At 37.3% G+C, this 14015-nt stretch overlaps 1 long non-coding RNA gene across 2 annotated transcripts in view; it reads right to left on the bottom strand.

Annotated features, from left to right (window-relative positions):
- The window catches only part of LOC140116585 (uncharacterized), an 89129-nt gene extending 76657 nt beyond the window's left edge, over positions 1-12472 (bottom strand). The window contains exon 1 of one of the 2 annotated variants that reach the window (XR_011852832.1): positions 12307-12472. This is a non-coding gene — a long non-coding RNA (uncharacterized lncRNA). Of the gene's footprint in view, positions 1-4744; positions 5040-12306 lie in introns of those variants that run through there. The other variant, XR_011852833.1, reaches the window with a different exon arrangement.
- Positions 12473-14015: the final 1543 nt, after the last annotated feature.

Raw genomic sequence — 14015 nt, forward strand, 5'->3', positions numbered from 1 at the left:
ATAGCATTTTTTTTAACTATAGCTTGGAAAAATCAACTAAGGTTAACCATTTCAATGCAGTGGTCATTTGCACCACCATATTGGCCTTCAACTCCTGTCCCCATGGTGTCATCGGAGGCAGAGATTAGTCTCTCCGATACTTTGCCAGGTGCTGGCTCGGACAGACCCTGCTGTACCGCTATATGCTTCTGATGCCACACTAAAGTTTGAATAAAGGCTTCTTTTATTTCACCCATCAAGCTGGATCATAATTTTCTAGACTGCAACAGGTGTCCAGTAAGTTTCCCATATACTACAATACAATATTATTGCAGTATATGGTATGAGCAATCAGATCCCTTAGGGTTCAAGTTCCTTGGGGGTTCTAAAGAAATAAAAAACTTAAGAACTAAAAAAAACAAAAATGTAAGTTCCCTATCCATTCACCTAGAACTGACATAAAAGCAAAGATAAAAATGACAGCTATCCTTGTGTCCCAAAATGCCACAATGATTAAAGCATTTAAATAATATTTTCAAGTGGGGAAAGCTAGAAAAGAAAAAGAAAAGTAAATGTTGTTTTTCTAATAACATTTTTTAAACAATCTGGTATCTGTGATTGTACCAAACCAAAGAATAAAGGAGATGTGTTATTTCTAATGCAAAGTGAAGGCTGTAAAAACTGAGCCCACAAGAAAATGGTCACAAATGTATTTAATCAATTTTACTGCATTTAGAATTCCTGTCATGACATTGAGAGAACCAGGTTGGAGAACCAGGTTGTCCTTCTCCAAGACTTCCAAATTGGCAACTGCTTGGTGCATTGGTTCAACACCAGGAGGACCCATTGTCTCTGGAGTCAGGGCTACAGGAGGGCACATAGATTTTAAGAGATTCCTGGTTTTGGTACAAATTATGCTGTGACCGGGGCCAAATACCATGCCATGCTGGCAAAGATTCAATTAGGTCAGTCACGGGTTCCAATACCTCCCATTTTGAGATGATTACATTTTTTAGAAATGTCCTCATTTCAACTGAAGAGCCAAGCCAAGATAGATTCTGTCCAAGGATAGATGACAGGATAATACAATATGTAAGGAACATAGTATAGCAATGCAATAGCAAGCTAGACTAGTAAAACCAGCCAGGCAGATATATAAAAGAGCCGTCCATCTCTCAAATTAACTGTTTGCTGGACAGAGCTGAGCATCAGAAGTACTGGGTGTGGTTCAATCAGTCCCAATATATCAGAAACCTGAGGGAACCTGAGGGTACAATCACAAGATGTTTGTTCGCGTTAATGCCATGCACTGGAGAGGAGGAGAGTGAGCAAATGGCGCGGCCACATATGGGTCTCCATTATGTTTGTGTGAATGAGCCGTTAGCCACATTTTACATACTGTACATAACACAGAGAATATCAACGCCTTCAAAGTCGCATTCTGCGAACAGTAGACAATGATGCCAAAGATGTTACAGTATGCTACTTCCAAGCTCTTTATTCCTCTGCTCAAGGCTGAGTTTAGTATTTGCATCCATTTTGGAAGAAGTCTACAGGGGGATATATTACTATTCTTGATGGCTGCCTTTTAGTGTCTTCCTAGGTGCAAATCAGTGACGTACACTTTTTCAGAAACACTCACACTGCTGTGCAACTTCATAGAGAGAAAAAGAATGGCAGTACTATGCACCTAAAAAGTCACACATCAGGTGATGCCTGAAAAGTTTCACAGCAGTGGAGATCGCCTGAATAGGTGCACAACACTGTCTTGCCCTTAAAAATTCACAAAATGAAAGCCAGCAATTTAGAAAGAATAGTTATATATATTACCTCTTGTGAGTTTTCTTCAAGTGTTTGTCAGAAAGCTAAAGCCTTGCTTCCTGACCCAGCCCTGATATCACAGTATATCACAAGACATCAGAAGCGACACTCGTTATATACATTATATTCCTGTATGTACTGTAGGACAGCATGTACTGTACCAAAGCAGTGGGCCACATGTATTGTTAGTTTGTACTTTGCAGTTTGCCTCACTAACATGCAAAATGCGACCAATTCATGAAGTTTCGTGCAGTTTCATGAATCTGGCATCCCCTGCGGCACCCAAAGTGCATGAACCGGTGCATTCAGTTTAATGGGCATGCGCCACAATTATGTCTGACTTTTCATCTTAAATGTGGTGCACAGTGCAAATACACACCAGAATTCCCCTTTATGTGCACAGTATTGTGTTGCAGTGTGCACAGTGCTGCGGCAACACAATACTTGCAGAAACACTTCATAAATACATAAGCCAAAATACTGATGCAGACTGCTTAATAAATGTGCCCATCGTGTTTGATTTCAAAACGTCTAATAGCAGCTTCTACCTAATGCAATTAAAAACCAGGGGTATTGATATGTTTTTCAGGAATAAGGGACCTATAAGCCTTAAATGAGCGTTTTGATACCAGAAATTTAACAGCAATTTTACTAGATCACAGAGGGAATCTTTCTCATGGATTAAAGAGTGGAAAGACCTGACAATTTAAATGTCTGATAAAAGGGCTCGGAGAGTATCATGGGTAAAGAAATGTATAGAACAGAAATGTTGTCCAATATTTCCACATATTGTAAACTTAAAATTAACCTTTTATGCACACTTGGAATAGACAGATTGATGATGGAGTCTCATTAGTTGTATTAACCAAATAACAGGCCGAATTTCTGGTAGAATCAGATCCCAAGACCACCATAATAGATGGGCTTTCAAAAACCCACAGAAATCAAGGTGGTCTCTGGAATTGGGTCTAGGAATAAGAGACTTTGTGAGTGGACAGACCACTTCAGCCTCTGGTAAATAGAGTACCTGGGTTTCTGAAAGACAGCAGAAATGTTCTGGCTGCCATATTGAAAATTGTTGAGCATGACACACCTACATATGACTTACAGAAAATACTCACATATATACAGTATATAGACAAACCTAAGACTGGCAACACAATATTGATAACACGCCCACCGTACTATAAAATCAATACCTGTTGGGGAATTAATGAGGATTAACAGATGGAGGCACAACAGACATCAGGTAGATTACAAAAAAGACCATTTTTAATTAATACCTTTAAAAAAAATGCTCTAAAAAGTGATAATAAATGTTCCGCAGATTTGTCAGCCGAAAAATAAAAAAGTGATGCATATGAAAACATGGTGATGCTAAAATTAACAAGATTTTTTCCATGTTTTTATTCAGTACAATTGAATAAAATACACAAAACCCCCACATATTTGGTATCCCTGCATCCATATCAATCTGCATAATAAAACAGAATCGTTATTAGATCTGCAAAGTGAACCCCGTAAAAAAACAAAAAAAAAATTTTTAAATTAATACCCTATAAAAAATGCTCTCAAAAGTGATTAAAAAATGTTTTGCACTCTAAAACAAGAACACTAAAAAGAACAATCCTTCTTGCAAAATATAAGCCCTTAAACAGATTTGTGAGGCGAAGGATAAAAAAGTTATGCATATGAAAGATGGTGATGCTAAAATTAATAACATTTTTGCCAAATTACTTTTTATTCAGTAAAAATGGGGAAAAAATAAAAAATCTATATAAATGAGATATTTTTGTAATCCTGGCGACCCATAGAATAAAAATAATATACTATTTTTATGGTAGGGTTAACAGCCCAAAAAAACACATACAAAAAATTTCCTAAAAATTGATGATTTTCATTTCCTCCACCTACAAAGAGTTAATAAAATCTCACCAATTAGCTATAGATGCCCCAAAATTACGTACCAGAAAAGTGCATCTCATGTGGCAAAAGAAATAAGCCCCTATAGGTCCACATTAAAAAAAGAAAAAAATTATAGCCTGTACAATTTGACAATGCAAATCTGCTCTGGATGGTGCCTCCTTTCATTCAATGCCCGCCCGTGTGCCCATACAGCAGGATACCACCACATATAGGGTATCGGTGTACTCAGGAGAAATTGGGTATCAAACTTTGCGGAGCCTTTTTTCATTTAATCCATTGCAAATGTTAAAATTTTCCACCCAAAATGAGTGCATTGTGAAAAAATATTACAATTTGTAGGCCGCACCTCCATTTTGTTTTAACTCCTATAAAACACCTAAAGGGTTAACAAACTTCTTAAAAGTGGTTTTTCATATTGTGATGGGTGTAGTTTCCATAATGGGGTAATTTACGAGTATCGCTATTATTTAGGCTTCTCACAGTCAATTAGAAGTTGAGCAGGTCCATCTAAATACGGGTTTTGGTGATTTTACAAACAATGTGCATAATGGCACCAAAATTCTGAGCCTCATAACATTCTAGTAAAATATGTGGAATCTTAAAAAAACCATCCAACATAAAGCAGACATTTGGGAAATGTAAGTAATGAATTTTTTTGGGTGCTATGACTATCTGCATCAAAAGTAGAGAATTTAGAACGTTGAAAATAAAGAACTTTTCCATATTTTTGCCAAATTTAGTTTTTTTTCATAACTAAACACAAAAGATATCATCCAAATTTTTAAACTAATTTGAAGTACAATGTGTCTGTCAGCACCTGTCCAGCAAACGCGCAACCACTACCAGGCTTGGCGCTAGCTGTCAGCCTGGGTAAGTGGTGGCGAACTCACCCTGCGACGTCCGTGCGGGCTAAGGCCCTGCCTAAAGCAGATAAACCGCCCTGATAAGGGCAACCCCACTATCAGGAACCTAGCTGATGGTCCCTGAGCGACCCTACAACATGACAGGGGAAACTTACTTTGTCTGGCAGCTGCTGGATGGTGGAGCGGACAGGTAACCGGAATACAGGAATAGACCAGTGTTTACACTGGCTCACAGAAACCAACACAAGAATGAACAGGCAGATAAACACAGGTCAGATCCAGATACAGGTACAAGTGGGATATACACAGGACAGGTCAAGATCAAACGGGTTATGTACAGGTCAGATCAAGATCAAACGGATTATATACAGGTCAGGTACAGATACAGGCAGACAAACGGGAACAGGTAAAACTGAACTAGAAACACAGGGAAGACAAGACTCAAAATAACCACCCCCCGTCTGATGGGAGCAGGCAGGTATGTTTGCAAATGTGCTTCCAGCAGCACACTAGAGGAACTGTCAATCAGGCTAGTAACCCTTGCTGGGCAGGACAGAAATGCAAGGAGCAGGGTGTGGCTCAGTTAATCCAAACACAAAAATTAAGCCACAGTTCAAACACAAATAAACGCCATGTATTCCGCCTACTGCGGATAGAGCGACGTTCAGGCACGGACGTTACAGTGTCACGAGAAAACATTCTCAAAATCCCCTGGATATCTTATAGCGTTCCAAAGCTATAACCACTTACAGTGACACAGGGCAGATTTGAAAAATGGGGCCGCGTCCTAAAGGCCAAAAGAGTCCCGTAAGGGTTAATTCCAGCATTAAGGGTAATGCTATACAATCAGTAATGGGTTTACATCACATTACATTTAGACAAATACAAATGCAAGTACAGGTGGTCCCCTACTTAAGGACACCCGACTTACAGACAACCCATAGTTACAGACAGACCCCTCTGACCTCTGGTGAAGCTTTCTGAATGCTTTACTATTGTCCCAGATTGCAATAATCATCTGTAATATGCCTGTAATGAAGCTTTATTGGTAATCCTTGGTCCCATTACAGCAAAAAATGTTTAAACTACAATTGTCACTGGGGCCAAAATTTTTTTTGCCTCGATCTACAATTATAAAATATACAGTTTCGACTTACATACAAATTCAACTTAAGAACAAACCTTCGGACCCTATCTTGTACGTAACCCGGGGACTGCCTGGTACAAATACAAAACTACAGTAATAAGGAAACAAATGGAAGGAAGAACCTGTACGTGGGGCAATCTACATGGGAAGGTAGATGGAGACACAAGGGGAGGGAGCAGAGCAGTGCAGTTATTGGGGCTTATTTACTAAGGGTCCGCATACACACTTTCCCCCTTTTTGGACTTTCTGTTATTTTCGGGGATTACACAGCTTTGACAGGTATTTAACAGGTATGTCGCACATGATCGGATTTTGGTTTTTGGGTAAAAAAAAACATTTGATTGTAAACTGTTACGGTAATGTTCGAACTTTTACTTGCTAGACAAGTTTCACCCCCACTGTATTGCATGTAGGTAATTATTTTAGTGTGAAAATGTAATTGTTTGATGTAGAGATATTTTTTTCAGTTTTCTTCTAAGGGTCCTTGATTAGAGAAAAATGTTTTCCTATCCAGATTCCTATGGGTAGTTTTTACTTTGAAATTGTTCTGTCAATTTTCCAGTCCTCTGCTCTGGTACAGTTATGTAGCAGTCTTCTATATTGCACATAGGGAACATTTAGAAGCCACCTTACTTGTTTCTATTCAAGAGTATGATATGATTTCTTGCTGTTGTAGTGCTTATGATTTCTATTTTTAGGTCTAAAAATTTGACCCTTTCATTACTAATTGCTGGAGTTAATTCCAAATTAAATTCTTCTGAATCCCTAGACAAAATTGGTAATCATATGCTATGAGTGCCGTTAACTGTATCAATGTGAATACTTAATACTAATACTAATTTGTCTCACGTAGAGCTCGAACTATAGGTAATATGGTGTCCCCATCCTTGTATACATCTATGGATAATAGGACACAGGCAACATGGCTTAGCACCAAAGGCTCTTTTAAGTGTGGCACTAACAGATGCACTATTTGCCGTTATATGGGAAATACACATACTTTTTCTAGCAGTTATACAGATAAACATTGGAATATCAAGACATTTATTAACTGCAATACTAAGTATGTAGTATACCTTGCAGAATGTACAACATGCAGACTACAATATGTGGGCAGTACTATTCGTCCACTTAAGAAAAGGATTTCGGAACATATATCCGATGCAACCAAACCAATAGAGAAACACATCTCTGGATTATCTAGACATTTTGCACAAATGCACGCTGGTGATGTAACCACTTTGTCTGTTACCGGTGTAGAAAGGGTTACCGCACCGAGTAGGGGCGGAGATAGAACCCATAAACTCCGGAACCGCGAAATGCTGTGGATTTTACAATTGGAGACTAGAATGCCCAAGGGTCTCAACAATAAAACAGACACAATGTATCTATATTAACATACTAATGCCATGTTGTATATTTTACATGTTTAAACTTGTAATTTAGCTGCTCTGTTAACAAATTTGTTTAATGTTATGTCCGCACAATGCAAGACACGCATGTGCAAATTAGATTGATTACCCATGACACCTGCTGTCAGTCCTTTTTAAACCAGTGTTGTGTGCAGTGTTCAGACCATGACTAAGAACCTTATTTCTACGTTCGAAACGCGTAGGTCTTTTGGCTCAACGCCATGTGCACTGTACTTTTAATGGATTTGTATTAAAGTTCAACATTTTTAGCCGTATGGAGTGCCGGTCCTAAATCTACTTTTCTCTTGGAATGTGAATACTTACCTTGCTTTCACCTTCTGTTCCATTTCTACTCTTGATTCTGGGTTCCCAGTTTTTCTTATTATCCTTAGTTCCTGGGTCACTTGAGTCGGCTACCCACAATAATTTTTCTCCTGATCACTTGGAGTCATTGTGTGGTTCCGCAGATCACATGACTTTTTCCCTCATCATAATTTCTATGCAGGTTGCTGGCAGTGGCCATGTGATCAGGCAGATCATGTGACTGCTATATGCAGCTGAACCATAGGTATGTAAGATGGCTCCAGGATGGTATCTAATCAGCCAGGGGGACAAGTTTTCTGATTTTATGCAGGGGTGTAACTGCAAGGTGTGTAAAGAGACAAGCACAAGAATTTGTGTACACAACTGTTTTTAATTATGCAAGCAACTTTGTATAGCGTACAGTCATTCTTTAGCCATAAGCACTTATATGGGCCGTTAACACGTTGGCCCATGTTGAAGTGTTTTAACCTTCCAATATGTACCAGTAATAATTATTAATGGAGACAGTAGGGCTGGATCATCAAAATTCTTTCCTGCCATTACCCAACCAAGACGAAGTGGAGTGATCCCAGCACAATTATTGAGGGTGATGCTATACTACTTTTACATTGGATGAAGTATTATAATATTTATTGTCTTAGAAATTGGAGCAGTATTACAGTAGTTACATTATTGTACACAGGTGGTAATGTTATAGTAGAACATAGATGACTTATTAAGGTACATAGGGGACAGTATTATAGTAGTTTTATTCCTGAACATTATAGTAGTAATATTGTATGCATAGTAGAAGTAATATCTTACAGGTACAGTATTAAAGTACAGGCAGTCCCCGGGTTACATACAAGATAGGTGCGGAGGTTTGTATATAAGTCCAAACTGCATATTTTATAATTGAAGTTCTAGACAAATTTTTTTCTTTTGCCCCAGTGACAAATGGAGTTTCAAAATTTTTGCTGTAATTGGACCAAAAATTATCAATAAAGCTTCATTACAGACACCTTACAGCTGATCATTGCAGCCTGGGACTATAGTAAAGCATCCAGAGAGCTTCACCAGAGGTCACAGTGGGCAGAGGGGTCCGTCTGTAACTATGGGTTGTCTGTAAGTCGGGTGTCCTTAAGTAGGGGACCGCCTGTAGTTATATTTTTCAATAGCATCAATCTCTCTTGGCTATGGTTATTAACTCCTTCTACTTCAGCTTACCACACTAAATTGTGCTGACCTCACCAACAACATAGGACCACTGATACAGTTATTCCAGGGCCATTCAAAGTCCCCTATCCATTTTTGGTTTCCTCAGCAGTGCTGAAAGCACAAAATAAATGAATGATGAGTTAGATGAAATTCAGGAAATGCTCAGACTTTGCTTTTATTTACAAGAACTTTTTCCTGTGACTACGAGTCTATAACATATTAGGAAATAGCAATGTGAGCAATTCCCTAATACAAATGTGTTACTTGGCAAACATAAAATTCTCTTTGACATCTCTGTACACATCACAGTTGGAGGATTGAGCATTATATTAAATGGAATGTGCCAAAGTTGGAGATGTTCTTTAGCACATTTTTGAAACAATAATATAAATTTAGTTTATATACTATATATATATATATATATATATTATACTATACTATTCTTTCTGGCATGAAGTGTGACTACCTTAAATTAATAAACTTAAACCATCAGACTGAATTTAGATGGAAAATGTGGCTGCTTAGTTCCTTTAAAAATATATTAAAGGAATGCCTTAAAGTCTTGAAACAGTCTCTGAAGATTGTAATGGCTCATTTGGCAGAAGGCAGTCTCTATGGCTCACTTAACAGTTTATTACCTAATAGCTAATTGCATTTTATTTCAGTTTGAGCCACCTACTTTTTTTTACCTTATCATGGGAAATAATAACAATCATAATTCACATTAAAGTTTCTTATCTTTGTGTGTGCTTAGTATATACATAAAATTTTATATGCAATAAACTTACTAAATGGTACATGTATAGTATAATAGCATAAACATAAAAAAGAGCACAACTATAATTATGGCTATGGATACGTTGAATTGGAGACACATATCCCTATATCTATTTCCATATCACAGATACATATTTTATCTGCCATGCAACCAGATGTTGAAGCTAAACCATGATTAGAGGATATAAAAGATACACTTGACAAGTCTAATACACACCAACATGTTTACTTGTAAGGTTCATTTAAGGAAAATCCCTATTTTAGAATTGGAATACATCAGTTATCTCCAACTCCAGATGGCCACAGTACGTCACACAAACAACAGATGCCAGGTAACTACTATTTATATTTTGAAACCACTGCTAGAACCAGTTAACACAAGAATGCTGATCAACAAAAAGTATTGGCAATGATATGTTTTTGTGAAAAAAAGGTTGTTTAATTTGTGCTTTAGTAAAAAAATGTATTATTATGAACATTAAGGAAACATTAAAGGATGCATAAAAATATTTCTATAATTTATTTTTGTATATATATGTATATGAATATATAATTTTTCTTTTAATAGATCAGGGAGAAAGTTTTTTCATTTACTAAAAAAAATGAATGGCTTTGGGACAGATTGTCATGGAGATGCATGGCACATAGCGCCGCAACACAAGGAAAGATAGGACATGTCCTGTCTTTTCCCCCATGTACGGAGTCGCACGTGTGCTGCACCATATCACTCTGTGCGGCCATTGCCGGGCTATGCGGTTGTATATATGGACGCAAGCGTGGGGCCGTATATATGTCCTCCAATGGTCGTGTGAATGCAGCCTTATACTGTAGTTGTACACTTTATCGCAGATAATGTTTTTAAGATATATACATATATATATATATGTATGTGAGAAGATGAGTTCAGAAGATTTTAAGTATATAAAATTGACAGTTATAAAAGGCATTAGAAAATTGATTGTTTCCTTACTCTCAGAATTTGTTGTTTTAGGTTTGATTTGGTATATAGTTTATACAGGAACAGGTGAAAAACTAGAGAAATAAAAAAGACAAAACAGGCAGGGTCATGCATGATCCAGAAAGCTAGGGCAATAAACAGTAATATAATTATAGAAGCAAGGGGGAGATTTATCAGTAGTGTATAATTGCAAAACTGTTCTCATGGCAACCAATCAGAGCTCAGCTTTTATTTTACCACAGCAGTTAATGAAAGGAAAGCCAAGCTGTAATTGGTTGCCATGAGCAAGTATATGTTTTGCTCCCTGCTAATTCTGATAAATCTGCCAAAAAGTCTTAAAAGGCACACTTATCATCCCTCATCAGAGGGATTGTAAATCAAAAGCATTTAGGATTCAGCAGTAATTGAAAAACGTGAAGTCCTTTGTGGGGTACTAGGATCTATAGTATCTCGCTATTCAGTTCTTTACTCTGATGAACCTGAAAATCCTATAAAGTGTATAGGCCAGCCTGAAACCATATGTTTAAGATTAATATAACCATACCCACCTCTGGATTACCATATGATCCACATAAACATACAAGGAATGTATGGTTAATAGAAGGGATCAAAGTATAGCTGGGATATAGAAGGAGGGGGAGATAATGAGGGGATAAAAAGCTATGTCCTCTCGCTTACCAGAAACTGGTAAAACCACCTTAGGCCACACTTAGATGACCATTGTGGGGATGTATACTGTATATCCACGCACAGGGAAAAAATGCTCTATATTTCCCCGTATTTACAGCTGTACACCGCTGTTTCCGGGTGAGCACACGCACACACACCCTTAAAAGATAGCAAGCATGTAAACATTGTGGATTTAAAGTGAACTCAGGTTTGCCAGATCCATTTGCTTTGATGGATAATAGGTTTAACTAGGTTTATGGCTTTGACTTGTACAAGTATTTATTGTTGTATTTTAATTAACTTACATTAATACATACCTGGATTTATAATTTACTTGTGCTACTCATATGAGAAGTCTAAAATTATTTCAACCTCTAATCTGTTTACGATGCTAAAATAACTGAAAAAAATACAATTTTCCATAAATCTTAACCAAGTTGGGTCTGTGTTTATACAAAAAGTTTGTATTTACATAACAATCCAAATAGCTAATGTAATTTTTCTGTATCCTAGTAGGATATGAAGTATTCCTACCTTAAATATTACGATTATCTTATTGTAGGAATGATGTTAGGAACTACCTCTATCTCAAGAATCTGTTTACCATGTAAACAGCTGAGCTGATTAGACAGAATGATCAGTTTCTCTACAGTAAGGGTAAACTGAGTACACATTGTTCCCTTTTTTTCTACACTCTTTACCAACTTATTAATTTTGCATAGGTTTTTAGATTTCTCCTTCAAGGTGTCTGGCTAAGGTGAGGAGTTTGACAGATTTAAAATCAATGTGAGTGTAACATCTCCAGCCCCAGCATAAACGATTATTTATTAATATTACATTAATTCAACTTATATAGGAAATGTTTCAAAATACAAATTTAAATAAAAATTTATTTATAGTATTACAAGCTAAGACTCTTTGTAAAAACATATTATTAGAGGGCTAAAATAAAATTACCTTACCATATATGTTGTCACTGTAGAGAAAAAACAGTAATAGGCAGCCGGGTGTTCTAGTGGTGATGGAAAATAAATTCTCACCTCTTCCGGTGTTCACCAATGTCTTTTATACTAGAAACTTTTAACTTACCCTATGGCCCCTTAGTTACTATGGCTGAAACTGTGCTGTATATTTTCAGTGGTAAGTTCCTCCTCTAACAAGTGTACCATTGGGCATGTCTGCCATCATCTTAGAGCTGCTAGACAGAATAGAAAGACAATATGGAAAATGTACCTTTACAGTATGCCAGTTTTTTATGTTTTCAACCATATTTGCACATTTCTGCAACTTTTACCAGCCCACTTCACTTTAGCCTTCTTTCTTAACCACTTCCATACTACATCGTAAAGCAGTAAGGGGAGTATGGAGAGGATTTATGGGCAGAGCCCTCTTTATATGCAGCTGACACCCACTGGTAACAGATGCGGTCAGTGCTGGCAGTTACTGCAATACTACAGTTGTACTGCAGTTTATTGTATACGTGATAAGATCACCTAGGGATAAAGTACCCTAGGGGTCCTGAAATAATAGTAAAAATTAAATAAAAAAGTTTTTAAAAAATCTCACCCACTTTCCTTAGAGCACATATAAAAATAAAAAAGTAAAATAATAAACATGTTAGGAATCCCTGTGTCCCAAAATGACTGTTCTATCAAAATATAAAAATTATTATTCCTAGTACTGAAACCTGTAGAAGAAAATAGCCTGCAAATGTCTGAATTGCCATTTTTTTGCCATTTAGCAACACATAAAAATCAAGAATCAAGAATCATGCTACATAATTGTGGCGCACAATCCAACTAAGCACTAACAAGCCCCTTTAGGTGCACATTGGGGGTCATTTACTAAGGGCCTGATTCGCGTTTTCCTGACGTGTTACCCGAATATTTCCGATTTGCGCCAATTTTCCCTGCATTGCCGGTGAATTTGAGTGCATTCCGGGGAACTTCAGTGCAGCAGCGCCACCTGGTGGACGTCAGAGGAACTACCTTAATGAATCCCGGTCGGACCCGAATCTACGGCAGAGAACGCGCCGCTGGATAGCGAATTGACCGGGTAAGTATGTCTATCATTATGTCTATCTTGTCAGATACAGTGCAGCCGCGACACAAAGCTGGCGCAGACACTTTATAAATACATGTGCAAGCAGTTTTCAGGTTTTTTCTAGTGCAAAGTCAGACAGAAAACTTGTGCAAACAAAAAAAATAAATGTTGGTCACGGATGTCATTCGAAGCATGAATGAAATAAATTTTTCTCTCTAAATATTCTCTGCTCGCTGCACTCTAGCCCTGCCCCCCTGCAGTCCAGGAGGAGGCTCACAGACACTCACTCACTTCCTACCAGCATTTCATTGTGAGGACAGAGAAGCTGAAAGCTACAGGCAGATAAGTTCTTTGTCTGGGGAGGGAGAACAGATATGTAACAGAGCTGACAGTGTGTAATAGGAATCTCATGGATCTCATCATCTCTGATGTGTCTTATATCTCTTTCTATGTGTCAGAAAATATGTTCTGACTAGAATCTTACTCTGAGTGATAGGAGCTAATATAGCAATAAAACTGAGTAAAATTATGAAGTAATGGTTAAAATGATCTTTATTGTGTAAACATCACTATGGGATTGAGATTTGAGCATTTTCTTTTGTGAGAAAACCCTTTTAAGATTATATTCCTATAGTGTTATGTGCACATTTTATCAACTCTGCACTGCTGTACAATCCCTGGCCTATCATCTGTTTGTTATCATTAATTCCTTTAACAGTTGCATGGACTACGACATGAAAGCCTAAATATTCAAATCCAACATAGGTCTAGAATAACAAAAGTAATAATATTTCCCTTAACCAACAAAATAAATATGTTTAAAGATAACTATGATTTTTGTATATATTTTAATTTCTTTATGTTAACACCTGCACTTACTGTCAAGATAATCAAGTAAA

Source organism: Engystomops pustulosus, chromosome 2, assembly GCF_040894005.1.
Source record: "Engystomops pustulosus chromosome 2, aEngPut4.maternal, whole genome shotgun sequence".
NCBI classification, from domain to species: domain Eukaryota; kingdom Metazoa; phylum Chordata; class Amphibia; order Anura; family Leptodactylidae; genus Engystomops; species Engystomops pustulosus.